Genomic DNA, 12,106 nt, shown 5'->3' on the forward strand with positions numbered 1-12,106 from the left:
TACGTTTATATCGAGAACTTGTTCGTTTAGGTTTGGATTAGTATAGAAATGATAGATCTGTGTTTGTATGGTAAAAACGAATCCAACAAAGCTAAACTTACTGAAAATGGATATGATTTGATGGGTTAATCGATTGATAAAAGAACCCGTAACCTATATGCCTAAATCGCACCCTTTAAACATCGATGTTAGGTCGATTTGATGGTTGGGGTTTGTAGGCGCTGGTCAGACGATTCCGTGGATACCTAAATCGAGTTATTTGGTTAAGAAACGAAGATGATTAAGGGATTTAAGGACGAACAGTACCTGCAGCTGGACAACTTCGCCTGCAAGCGAAGTTCGCCTGATGAACTTCGCCTGCAAAGCTAAGTTCGCCTGATGAAAACTTCGCTGCAAAGCTAAGTTCGCCTGATGACAACTTCGCCTGCAAAGCTAAGTTCGCCTGATGAACTTCGCCTGCAAAGCTAAGTTCGTCTGATGACAACTTCGCCTACGGCCAAGTTCGCCTAACTGGTAACTTCGCCTAAGGCCAAGTTCGCCTAATTGGTAACTTCGCCTAAGGCCAAGTTCGCCTAATTGATAACTTCGCCTACGGCCAAGTTCGCCTGACTGATAACTTCGCCTAAAGCTAAGTTCGCTTAAGGTTTAACTTCGCCTAAAGTTAAGTTCGATTAGAAAATAAATTAAAAACGATAAGTAAAAGTAAGCTAATACTAGGCCACCAGATTAAATCAGGCGAGTATTGATACGTGTAACTTATACAGTCAGCCGAGCTCAATTAAAGAAGGGATTTACAACTATCGGAGGAAGAAGCAGAGTTCAGGTGAGTTTCTAGCCCCATTCCTTGTTATGTTTTCGGGGCTGTGTGCATACTCGATGTGTTGTTAATACATTTATCCTAAGTGATAAGTGTAAGCCATATGTGATATATGTGATGGATATGAATGATTGCTTGTCGGTACGCGAACGATCTTCGGATATTGCGCGTACTGTCAGGTTAAAAATAAAGGTACGAATATTATATATCGAAGATGTATGAACATTACAAATGAATACTTGTCGGGGCGTGAACGATCTTCGGATATTGCACGTATCGACAAGGGGTATGGTTGTTAAATGAATGATGTAAAGAATGCCTAGAGTGTTCTTAAGCTATAATGTAATTATTGTATATGTGAAGTATGTGTATACAGGTACACGAATGGTATGTGAGTTCTACGTTCGACATAGTAAGTTAGGATGGCAAATCCCTCTAGCTTCTGTCGGACATAGACTCGGCTGGTGATGGCGTAGTTAAGGACTGCGGGCCTTATACGTAATGTAGACGATAGATGTAAACGTAGATAGGGACGGTGGGCCTTATACGTGTTACAGATAATAGACGACAACGTAGTTAAGGACTGCGGACCTTATACGTATTATAGATAGGCATCAGCATAGGAAAGGACTGTGGACCTTATACGTGCTGTATTTGTATTGTGGTAGCATAGGGGAGGACTGCGGACCTCGTACGTGCTATGGTTTAGGTTGCAACATAGGGAAGGACTGTGGACCTTGTACGTGTTGTGGATGTAGGATGGCATAGGAAAGGACTGTGGACCTTATACGTGCTGTATTTGTATTGTGGTAGCATAGGGGAGGACTGCGGACCTCGTACGTGCTATGGTTTAGGTTGCAACATAGGGAAGGACTGTGGACCTTGTACGTGTTGTGGATGTAGGATGGTATAGGGAATGACTGCGGACCTTGCACGTACCATAAATGGTGAACATAGGTAAGGACTGCGGACCTTTTACGTGTTCACGACCTTGAGTACAGGTATAGACGGCGGACTATGAACGTACTCTCGGTAGACTGAGGTTAGTGATTGTAGATATGTATGTATGTATGGTAGTAAGTATGTATGTAGAACAGAAGGGTAACTAGTTAAGTATGGATATGTATCTTCGGATATGTATGTATGTGTATGTATTGTATGGCGTCCGATTAACTAGAACTCACTCAGCGTAGCTGACTTTTAGTATGCACGCATGTGAGTAGAATGAGACAGCTAGCTTGAGCGGGCACATGGTAGGCGAATAGGAGACTGGCATCTGAAGACTCAAGATGTTTTAATGTAATTGACGTTTATTTTAAAAGACAAGAATGTTTAATTAAGGCAAGTTTTGGATTGTTGTAACGTTTCATGAAAGTTTTTATATTCCGCGAAAGTTTTAATGAACTCTGATTTGTAAGAACTGTGTTTATGAGTAAATCCGACGCTAAAGTAAGGCTACCGGGTTCGGGGCCTTACAGTTAGTATCCCGTGTAATACACGGGCTGAATAAAGAATATAACATAAATACAAAAGATGTTTATATACGTGTTATAATTTAGGAATGTATAAAAATTTCTTATATATGAAATTAAATATTATATTATATATAAATTTGAAAAAATATTAAATACAAAAATTGTTCATAAACCTTCAAAAATATCTCATTGTACACAACATATATGGTTTTCCCATATTAATAATCAATGGTATGAAATGATAACTTTAAGGTTTTAAAATAGTAAAATAAATCAAGAGTCAAACCAAGTTTAATTAAATTTTCACAGAAGACAAATTTTGGGTATTTAGATGTACACATGCTTGAAAAAAAAACACAGTTAATAGTTTAGGCATATGTTAGTTGATTTACGCAAATCAAAATGATATTTATAATCATAATATTTAGAAATAAAGTATTTAAAAAATTAGTTTAAAAAACGTAATAAATAAATAAACATTAAACGTTTTTTTTTATTTATGAAATTCACCATTAAATGAGAGTAATATCTGGAATTTTAATAATAATAATTAATGTAACATATTAATTTAATAGATTTAAATAGGGTTTAATTTTGGAAAATAACTTATGTGTCATCCTATGTGGACACTTTAGAAAGATGCCATGTGTCTATGTTATTTTGCTTTAATATATTAGTAAGATATGTAAATCCATTTAAACTTAAGTTTTTTCAAATCATTTTGAAACTGTTAATATGTATTTTTATACATATTAGTGAACTTCATTTTCATATTGTTTTATTTTGGATTATCATCATGTTCATATTCTTAAATGTCAAAATGAAAATATCACCTCATGATGCAAAACCTAAAATCAATTGTTAATATTCAAGTTTTGTATTCTATATGGTTTACTAAAGCCATTGCAAAACATATCCTACATTGTTATATTCAGAAAAAGCTTAAAATTAAGATCCTTTTTTGACTTTTCTTAAAATGATTTTTAGAAAGAATTTAACTTTTTAAAAGATTAGACTCTTTACCTTTCCATAATTCTTAGCACATAATTGTTAACCGTTTTTTTATTCAAACAATTTTTTTAAACAATTTATATATTTTTCTTATTTATCAAAATCAAATACTTATTTTGTATTAATTATATTTAATAAGGTTTTGACCTTTCCTTAAGATAGGTGTTCAAATTGTTTGTATTAGTTCATATTTGTTTTAAGTTAAGTAGTCAGTGAGTAACATCCATTCATTTTTATTTTTCTTCTCTAATTAATTACTTTGTAAATTTTGACATAAAGAATTCTTGTTTGTTTTGTTTATTCCTGCAGGTTGCGGTATGGGTTGTTGGGTATAGACTGCGTTTTTTTTAATTCAATTCAGTATTGTATTCTAATATATGGTGCTTAGGTAAATGTTAGTAACGATTTGGTAAATCTTATATGTAACCAAATCTGAATTCTTACTCTTATAGTTTATTGAGTGATCATAACGAAAACATAAAAATGATGGAGTGCCAATTCTTTTATTTTGTCCGAGACATTGGTTCAATGTTTAATTTTGTTTAGCTTGGTCTACGTTTGATGAGTTAATAATTTTTTGAACACTTGAACTGATCAAGTTTATGGTTAGGCTACATAACACAATTCATGACATAACTTTTCATCTATGATAAATTTTTTTATTTCAACATATTTATATAAAATAATCCGTTACATTTCTTCAAATATAAATATGTGTGTGCGTATGTGTTTAATTAACGATTTTTATATTTCCGCCTGTATAGTATACGAGTTAATAACCTAGTATTTCTTTATATCTCAATGACACTTTTAATTAAAACAAAACTAGCTCATGTATTTGCCGTTCCGAAATAGGAATTAAAAAAAAAAAGTAATGTTTTTAACACCACCTAACCTTGGTAGCATGACCAACGTCGCGCCGTGCCACACACGATCTTTTCAATATAAAATTTTAGTGGACGAGTATTGTGAACTTTTTCTTTTTTAATGTTTTAACGTTTTCTTCGATAATTTTATTTCGTAAACTTGATGTTCGATAAATTTTATTAATTCAATGTATCAAAGCTAATTTTATTTTATAACGACGACTTTCTTTTTGTGATTAGGCAACCGTACTTTTTAATTTGAAGAGTTCCGTTGTCCCATTCTAGTTAGACTATGTTGTTTTAACCGGGCACACGTTAACTACGAAGTTTGGCTTGGGCATTCTTTCGGAAAACCATACTGTCGGCTGCCACTTAACAATCATTTTGTCATCACAATAACAGAACTTTCTAACGTAACATATGGTGAGTTGAAAACCCAAATAAGCTCGGGATTTTAATATAAACCATATATAATTTGAATGAAATATATGTATCAAAAATAAATGGCTATGAAGAATTCAAATTTCAAATATATAAACTACAAGCCTATATATAATTTGAATGATGAAAAGGACTATATATTAAATTAAACTTTTAATTGATAAAGTAAAAATGTCTAGTGTTCCCACTGAAAGCTCTTCTTTCTTTTTTAGTTATTTAAAAATTGGCATATGGCATCCGTCGAGTTAATTTAATAGTTAAGGCTATTAGGCTGGTTGGATAAAAACCTATTAAATTGACATTAAATAAAAATAAAGCTATATATTTGATATTTTTTTTATGAATGACGGCCTTGCATTAATCGAGACTAGCAACTACTAGTCCTTAAAAAGCAAAAATAAATAACTTACATGTTTTACATGTTCAGTGTATCAAATTTACATCAACTATTTACTTACCTGCTATTTTCTTCGATCTTGAGACCTCTCATAAGAAACTTTGTATTTTTGTGTTCTCTTCTGTTTTGACTAAAATTTAACAAGTGTAATTCCAAGATTAAATTCGTTATTTGAGGTAGTATGCTTATAACAAATATGATAATTAATATAAAAGTGACACATGTAGTTAGAAGGAAAGCCCTTGATCAATTTAAGATCTCCGACATAAAACCTTAAAAGACGACTAATCGTTCACCTGTCTTAGAAATATTACTAAGTGAAAACGACATACAACTCGAGAGCAGAAGAAGATCGTAGCTAGGGTTACAGAACGAGTGTATTTCAAGTGTGTGAAGCGAACTTAACGATCATTTCTGTCTCATTATATAACAAAATGAAATGAACTAATATCCCGAAATATGCGGTCTCAATCTTGTTTAACACTCCTAGCCGTTGTAGCCATTCCACACGCGAGTCATTCCAGTCAACTAGAAAGTAATAAATGGTGACTACATCCATAGCCGTTACCTATATTGACAAGTCAAAAACAAAAGAGAAAATATTGTTTAGTTGTTAATAATAGTATTCAGGATAACGTATTCTGTGAGGATCAATGATACGTGTTTACTCCACAATTAGGTTAAAACTTAAAACTATGATTAGGTTTATTAACCAATATATAATCATTTTCTTTTATCACACATAGGGATGACAATGGGTCGGGGTTAAGGTATTCTCAAATCCATACCCGATTATTAAAGCTTGTCTCAGACTTGTCAGGTATTTGTCGAATTACTCGGTTATATAATCGGGTAAAAGGGATATGCTATCGGGTTATCGGTTTAAGTCGGACACACGTTTAACCGTCCCCAATCCACAAAAATTTCAAAAGTAATCCTAAACTTGTGTGATACCCTAATAAATATTTTGAGTTTTCTAATCAGGTTCGGGCCATCCTTAATCACACATCCACACAGGTACTTGTTACATTTCTTAAGCTCATGTCCGGTAGCATTTATTTGCATCATATTTCCTTGTTTTTTTTTTTATTTTTATTTTTAAGTTATTAATTTGTAGGATGAACTTTAACAATGTTTAGTGATTTTAAAGTAAAGACAAATAATTGGGGCCAGTGTTTGTTTTGGGTTGAGTAGAGAATAAAATACCTAAAAGAGCTTCCAGGGACAAAAGGGGAATTAGCAGGATAACAAATCCATCAAAATAAATATCAAAAACAAGTCAAATTGATTCTGTTATATATATTTCAATTCCCTCGAAATTCTCTCCACCTATTACTCCATTTCCATCTTCATTTCATGTTCAAAAACCCACGTCTTTGATCAATACCCATATGCCAGTTTCTCACAATATTCATCATCTCAATCTCAGTTAGTCAAACCCTTCACTTCTGCCCTCTTTAACCTTCAAAAGTGATCGAATCGTTTGACTTCTACCCTACGAAATCTGGGTTTTAATTATTATTATTATTATTATTATTATTAGCCGTTATTACACTTCCCCTGTTTCCAATTTTGAACTTTTGGAAAAAATTGATTGATTTATGGCCATTCAAAAAGACAGGGTGAGATTTAACGTTGGTGGTAAGATCTTCGAAACCACCGCCACAACGCTTGCAATCTCCGGCCGTAATTCCTACTTCGCCGCCTTGTTTGATGAAAACTGGGACCTGCAACCCAATCCCGCCGGCGAATACTTCATTGACCGGAACCCAGATTGCTTTTCAATCCTGTTGGATTTATTACGAACAGGCGAGCTTTACATTCCACCACACGTACCGGAAAAACTTGTATACCGAGAAGCCCTGTTTTACGGCCTTACGGACCATGTCCGATCGGCCAAATGGGGTCAATTCGACGGCAACCGTCTCCAGCTCTTGAAATCCGTCACCGGCCGGGCGCCCGGTGACGGCACCGCCATCCGGGCCTCACCGGACGGCGGGTGTTGTGTTGCACATGGAAGTATGGTTCATATTTATGATTGGATGCTTGAAGAGCACCCTCCGATTAACCTTGATTATCAGCGGGTTAATGATGCGTGTTGGGTTGACCCGACCGGGCTCGTGATCAGCACGTGTGAGCGGCTGGGGCGTGGGCAAGGCGGGATGGGGTTGTTTAATTCGACCACCGGGGATTTAAGGTATAAGTTTAGTGTCACGCATGATGGCGTGGTTAAAAGTTATACCGCGGGTGCGTTGAGTTTTAACGATGGTTATAAGTTGTTTTCGAGTTGTAAAGGGAGAAGTAACGAGTATGGTGTCGGTGTTTGGGACCAAAACACGGGCCAGCAAGTTGACTTTTTTTACGAGCCGCCTGGATGGTCGCTTGGAGACGCGGATAAGCTGCAACGGTTAAATGGTTCGAATTGTTTGTTGGTAGCCACATTGTTTCCTAGAAAGGACAATTGTTACATTAGTTTGCTTGACTTTAGGTCAAAGTCAATGGTTTGGTCTTGGTCTGACATGTGGTCTCCCGCCAATGGCGATGACCGGCGGGTTCGGGATGCTATAGCCATGGAAGAAAATAACTCGATATGCGTGGTCAATGAGTTTGAGGATTTAGGGTTTATGGACTTGAGGCGTGACTCGGGTTCGGTTAGATGGAGCTCAAGGAGCCGGTTAATGAAAGGGAAAATGCCCGATGAGCCTTGTTACCCGAAACTAGCGTTGCACGAGGGTCAGCTGTTTTCGTCTATGAATGACAGTATTTCCGTGTTTTGTGGGTCTGATTGGGTTCTAACCACGAGGTTTAGACGGAGTTTTGGTGGCTCGATTTGTGATTTCTCGATCGGAGGCGATCGGCTTTTTGCTTTGCATAGTGAAGAAAATGTGTTTGATGTTTGGGAAACCCCCCCTCCAAGTATTGTGTGAATTTGTTGTTCGGGTGTTTATGTTTTCTTTTTTTTCAATATATTAAGTTATAGTTATTAGTTGATAATCATAGAGAATTATATATGATTCAATCTTTTTGTTTACTCTTACATATCCAAGTTACCTAAAACAATAGTAGTTTAAATATGATGATTGATGAGTTAGTATTTTTTTTGGATGATATTTGCTTCTTTTTATCCAATCTTCTTTTTGAGCATCCACTTTTTGTAAGGGGATTCTTGGCCATGTGGTTGTTAACTGACTCTAGGACTTGAATTGGTGACTCCGTTGTAAATTAAGAAGCGCATTTATTAGGATATAATTATATATCATATGGCTTCTGATACCTTCACTCTTAAATTAAGAAGCGCATTTATTAGGATATGTGGACGTTTGAGGATTGGACACTGCAGAAACATGTTACCCTAAACTAGAATATAAAATATTATTGCAACTACTTGTACTTGTGAAACACTCAATTGTACCTTCACCTTCTTCACCAATCTCCCATCATGCCAATTATGTTGTGTGACCACTAAGGGTGTAGATAATCCTGGCTGAGTCGAACTCGGCTGACTCTTTTAGTTCGTCTAGCTAATGAGAGCGTGAGCCGTTTATTATTTATTAATTAAATTATATTCTTTTGATCTATTTGTGTTTCTAAACTACTTTTATGTCTTTCTACATTATAATTAATACATAATATATATGATTTAATTACTTTTATCATAATTTTATATTCAAAATTACTATTCTATTATATATAAATTTAATATATTAAATAAAAATTATATAAATAATATGTTTGTTTTGGAAGTGAAGCTCAAACTTATTTTTAAACAGAATTATTCTAAGGATCAAGTTTGGGCTCGATTCAAAAATGAATTCTAATAGCTCACGAGCCAGCTCAACCGATTACATCCTTACTTCTATTGGTTCTTCTTATCATTTACATTCTCGGGTTTAAAATACAAGAAAAAAATGATAAGATTGGATAAGAAAAGAAAAGAAAATAAATTATATTCTTGAAAGAAATTTTCAAGTTAAAATAAAAGAAAATAAAAGAAAGTGTTAATTACATTCTTGAATTAGATAGAAAAGAAAAGATAAGAAAAAAAATTGTAACTTTGTAATTATGTTCTTATTCTTGAGTTAAATAGAAAGGAAAAGATGGGTAAATTAGTAATAAATAAACTTTTCCTTCACAATCCGGCCATATTTGGCAGGAAAGTTTTGAAAGAAAAAAGGTCTAACTTTTCTTTCCATTCTCTTTCTTTTTCTTTAATAAAAAAACTCAAGAATAAAACAAGAAAAAATTTCTTATTTTTTCTTTTCTAAACCTTTAAATAAAAAACTCAAGAATGCATCTGGTTCTTCCAAATAACTTATAAAACCCGAATCTCTATTAAATTTTTTATAAAGATTAAAATTCTTGAAATTAGACTTTTTAAAACTTTCGGGGAGAACCAACTAGCTCTGGGTTCGAGTGGCATTTCACCCCTAACTACAACTCATCCACTGATTCTTCAACATCAGTCGGTTCGGACCTCCACTTAGTTTCATCCATGCTTCATCCTGATCATGGATAAATCACCCAGGTTCAGGTCCATAACCGGTTTACATCCTCACTTCTATTGGTTCTTCTTATCATTTAAATTACAATACTTATGCTTCACTCTAGATGTGTTCCACAGAATAAAGTTACCAGCTTTTTGCCTTTTAAGAGTTAAATCCTTATCCATGACTCGTACATAATGCATTATGGATTTGTACTTTGCCGGTAAAAGAGGGTCAGTTCTAAAGAGCATATGCTCCAAGATTTAGAAAAAAAAAAGTCTCATAAACCTTTTCCCAAATTCTAAAAATTAAAATTCCCTAATCCAAATGACTTATACCATATGCATTATAACTTGTACAGTGGTCCCATAAGCCATTTAAGATCATGTGCTTCAAAGTTTTAAGAATCTTGGGTAACTATCTATAACCACTAAACCCTGCACAGCAGATGGAGTAAAACACTCGCTAAAACCACTGACCCTTGTCTTGTTTGATGTTTCACCTGAATCTGGTTCTATTTTATAATCTATTAATCATTAATTAACTTTCGAAAATTGCATCGTTTGACCGAGTTTTAAATAAAGATAGTTCTAGTAAGGGGATCATCGGGGCCAAACATGAATAACTATATTTAAAAGGTTATGGTTCCAACAACGATTGACAGAAACATGAGATTAAGGATTTATTAAACTAGATGGTTGCAGGCAGCTTGCATTTGTCCAACTAATATATGTTTGGGATCATGTATAAATTGGGCCGGTTGGTAGATTCAATTCTTGTAAGACAAAAGGGACGATTTTTTTTAATAAAAAACTTCCTAATGAAACTTCTTTGAAAGGGAAATACATAAATTAAATTTACATATGAGATGATGTTAAATTTGGTTTGACCATCTTATATTAAATTAACTCTATCTATCTATCTATAATATATATATAAACGAAGACACTAAAATCCTACGTGTCGCGATGTGGTCGTTCCCCCCTTTTATGAAAGCCACCAGATTGCTTGATTTTTAAATGGAGGGCTCTCATTGATTTAACGCAAATTCATGGGTATGGGTCTTACCAAAACCAGATAGCTCTTAAACGGGTTATAACATCTCATTAAATTAAAAATTAACCTTACCAATTATATGATATGAAAATCCTATAAAATAGAGATATACTAAAATTTAATATCCAATTTAAAAAGAAAAAGATATTATTTATAATTAATAAACAATTTTATAGTAAAAAACATAAGCGGGTCATGGGTCACAAACTCCAGATAGCTTTTTGGGTTATAGCATATCATTTATTTATAAAACCCTTTTATCATCAAACCCTTAGTATGTTATTAACTTTTTTATAATAAAGAAAATTAAAATCCAAAGAATAAATATTAAAAAACAAAAAATGTAAAGCAACAATTCTCTCAAGCCATCAGATTGTTTTATTTGTAAATGAAGATTTCTCATGCATTTGACCCGAATTCAAGGGTAAAGGTCTCACCAAACCTAGATAGCTCTTAAACGGGTTATAACATCTCACTATATTAAAAATTCATCTCATCAAATGATTGATATGAAAATCCTATAAAATATGGATATACTAAAAATTAATATCCTATTTTATTTAAAAAAAAGATATTATTTATAATTAAAAAACAATTTTATAATAAAGAAAATAAACAGGTAATGGGTATCACCAAACCCAGATAGCTTTTAAACCGGATTATAACATATCATTTAATTTGTGAAACCATTTTATCATCAAACCTCAAGTATATTAATTATTAACTTTCTTACAATAAATAAAATTAAAATCCAAATATACATATATAAATATTAAAAGCGAATAATGTAAAACAACCCCCGTAATACGGGGGATAAAATCTAGTAATATATATAAATGAAACCCCTAAAATCCTACGTGTCGCGACGTGGTCGCTCCCCCTTTTATTGAAGCCACCAGATTGCTTGATTTTTAAATGGAGGTCTCTCATTGATTTAACCCAAATTCATGGATATGGGTCTTACCAAACCCAGATAGCTCTTAAACGGGTTATAACATCTCATTAAATTAAAAATTAATCTTACCAATCATTTGATATGAAAATCCTATAAAATAGGGATATACTAAAATTTAAGATTCAATATAAAAAGAAAAAGATATTATTTATAATTAATAAATAATTTTATAGTAAAAAACATAAGCGGGTCATGGGTCACCAAATGGGGATAGCTTTTAAACGAGTTATAACATATCATTTATTTAGGAAACCCTTTCATCATCAAACCCTAAGTATATTATTTACTTTTTTACAATAAAGAAAATTAAAATCCAAAAAATAAATATTAAAAAAAGAAAAATGTAAAACAACCATTCTCTCAAGCCATCAGATTGCTTTATTTGTAAATGAAGGTTTCTCACGCATTTAACCCGAATTCACGGGTAAAGGTCTCACCAAATTCATATAGCTCTTAAACGGGTTATAACATCTCATTATACTAAAAATTAATCTCATCAAATATTTTTGATATGAAAATCCTATAAAATAGGGATATACTAAAAATTAATATCCTATTTTATTTAAAAAAAAGATATTATTATAATTAAGAAATAATTTTATAA

General features: G+C 33.1%; 1 pseudogene; it reads left to right on the forward strand.

The window, feature by feature from the left end:
• The first annotated feature begins 6,608 nt into the window (after positions 1–6,608).
• LOC143542136 (BTB/POZ domain-containing protein At4g30940 pseudogene) lies at positions 6,609–7,991 on the forward strand (annotated as a pseudogene).
• The last annotated feature ends 4,115 nt before the right edge of the window (positions 7,992–12,106 follow it).

Source organism: Bidens hawaiensis, unplaced genomic scaffold (assembly GCF_021521415.1).
Source record: "Bidens hawaiensis isolate Kalapana, Puna unplaced genomic scaffold, B.hawaiensis_p1.1 tig00012785_1, whole genome shotgun sequence".
NCBI lineage: Eukaryota > Viridiplantae > Streptophyta > Magnoliopsida > Asterales > Asteraceae > Bidens > Bidens hawaiensis.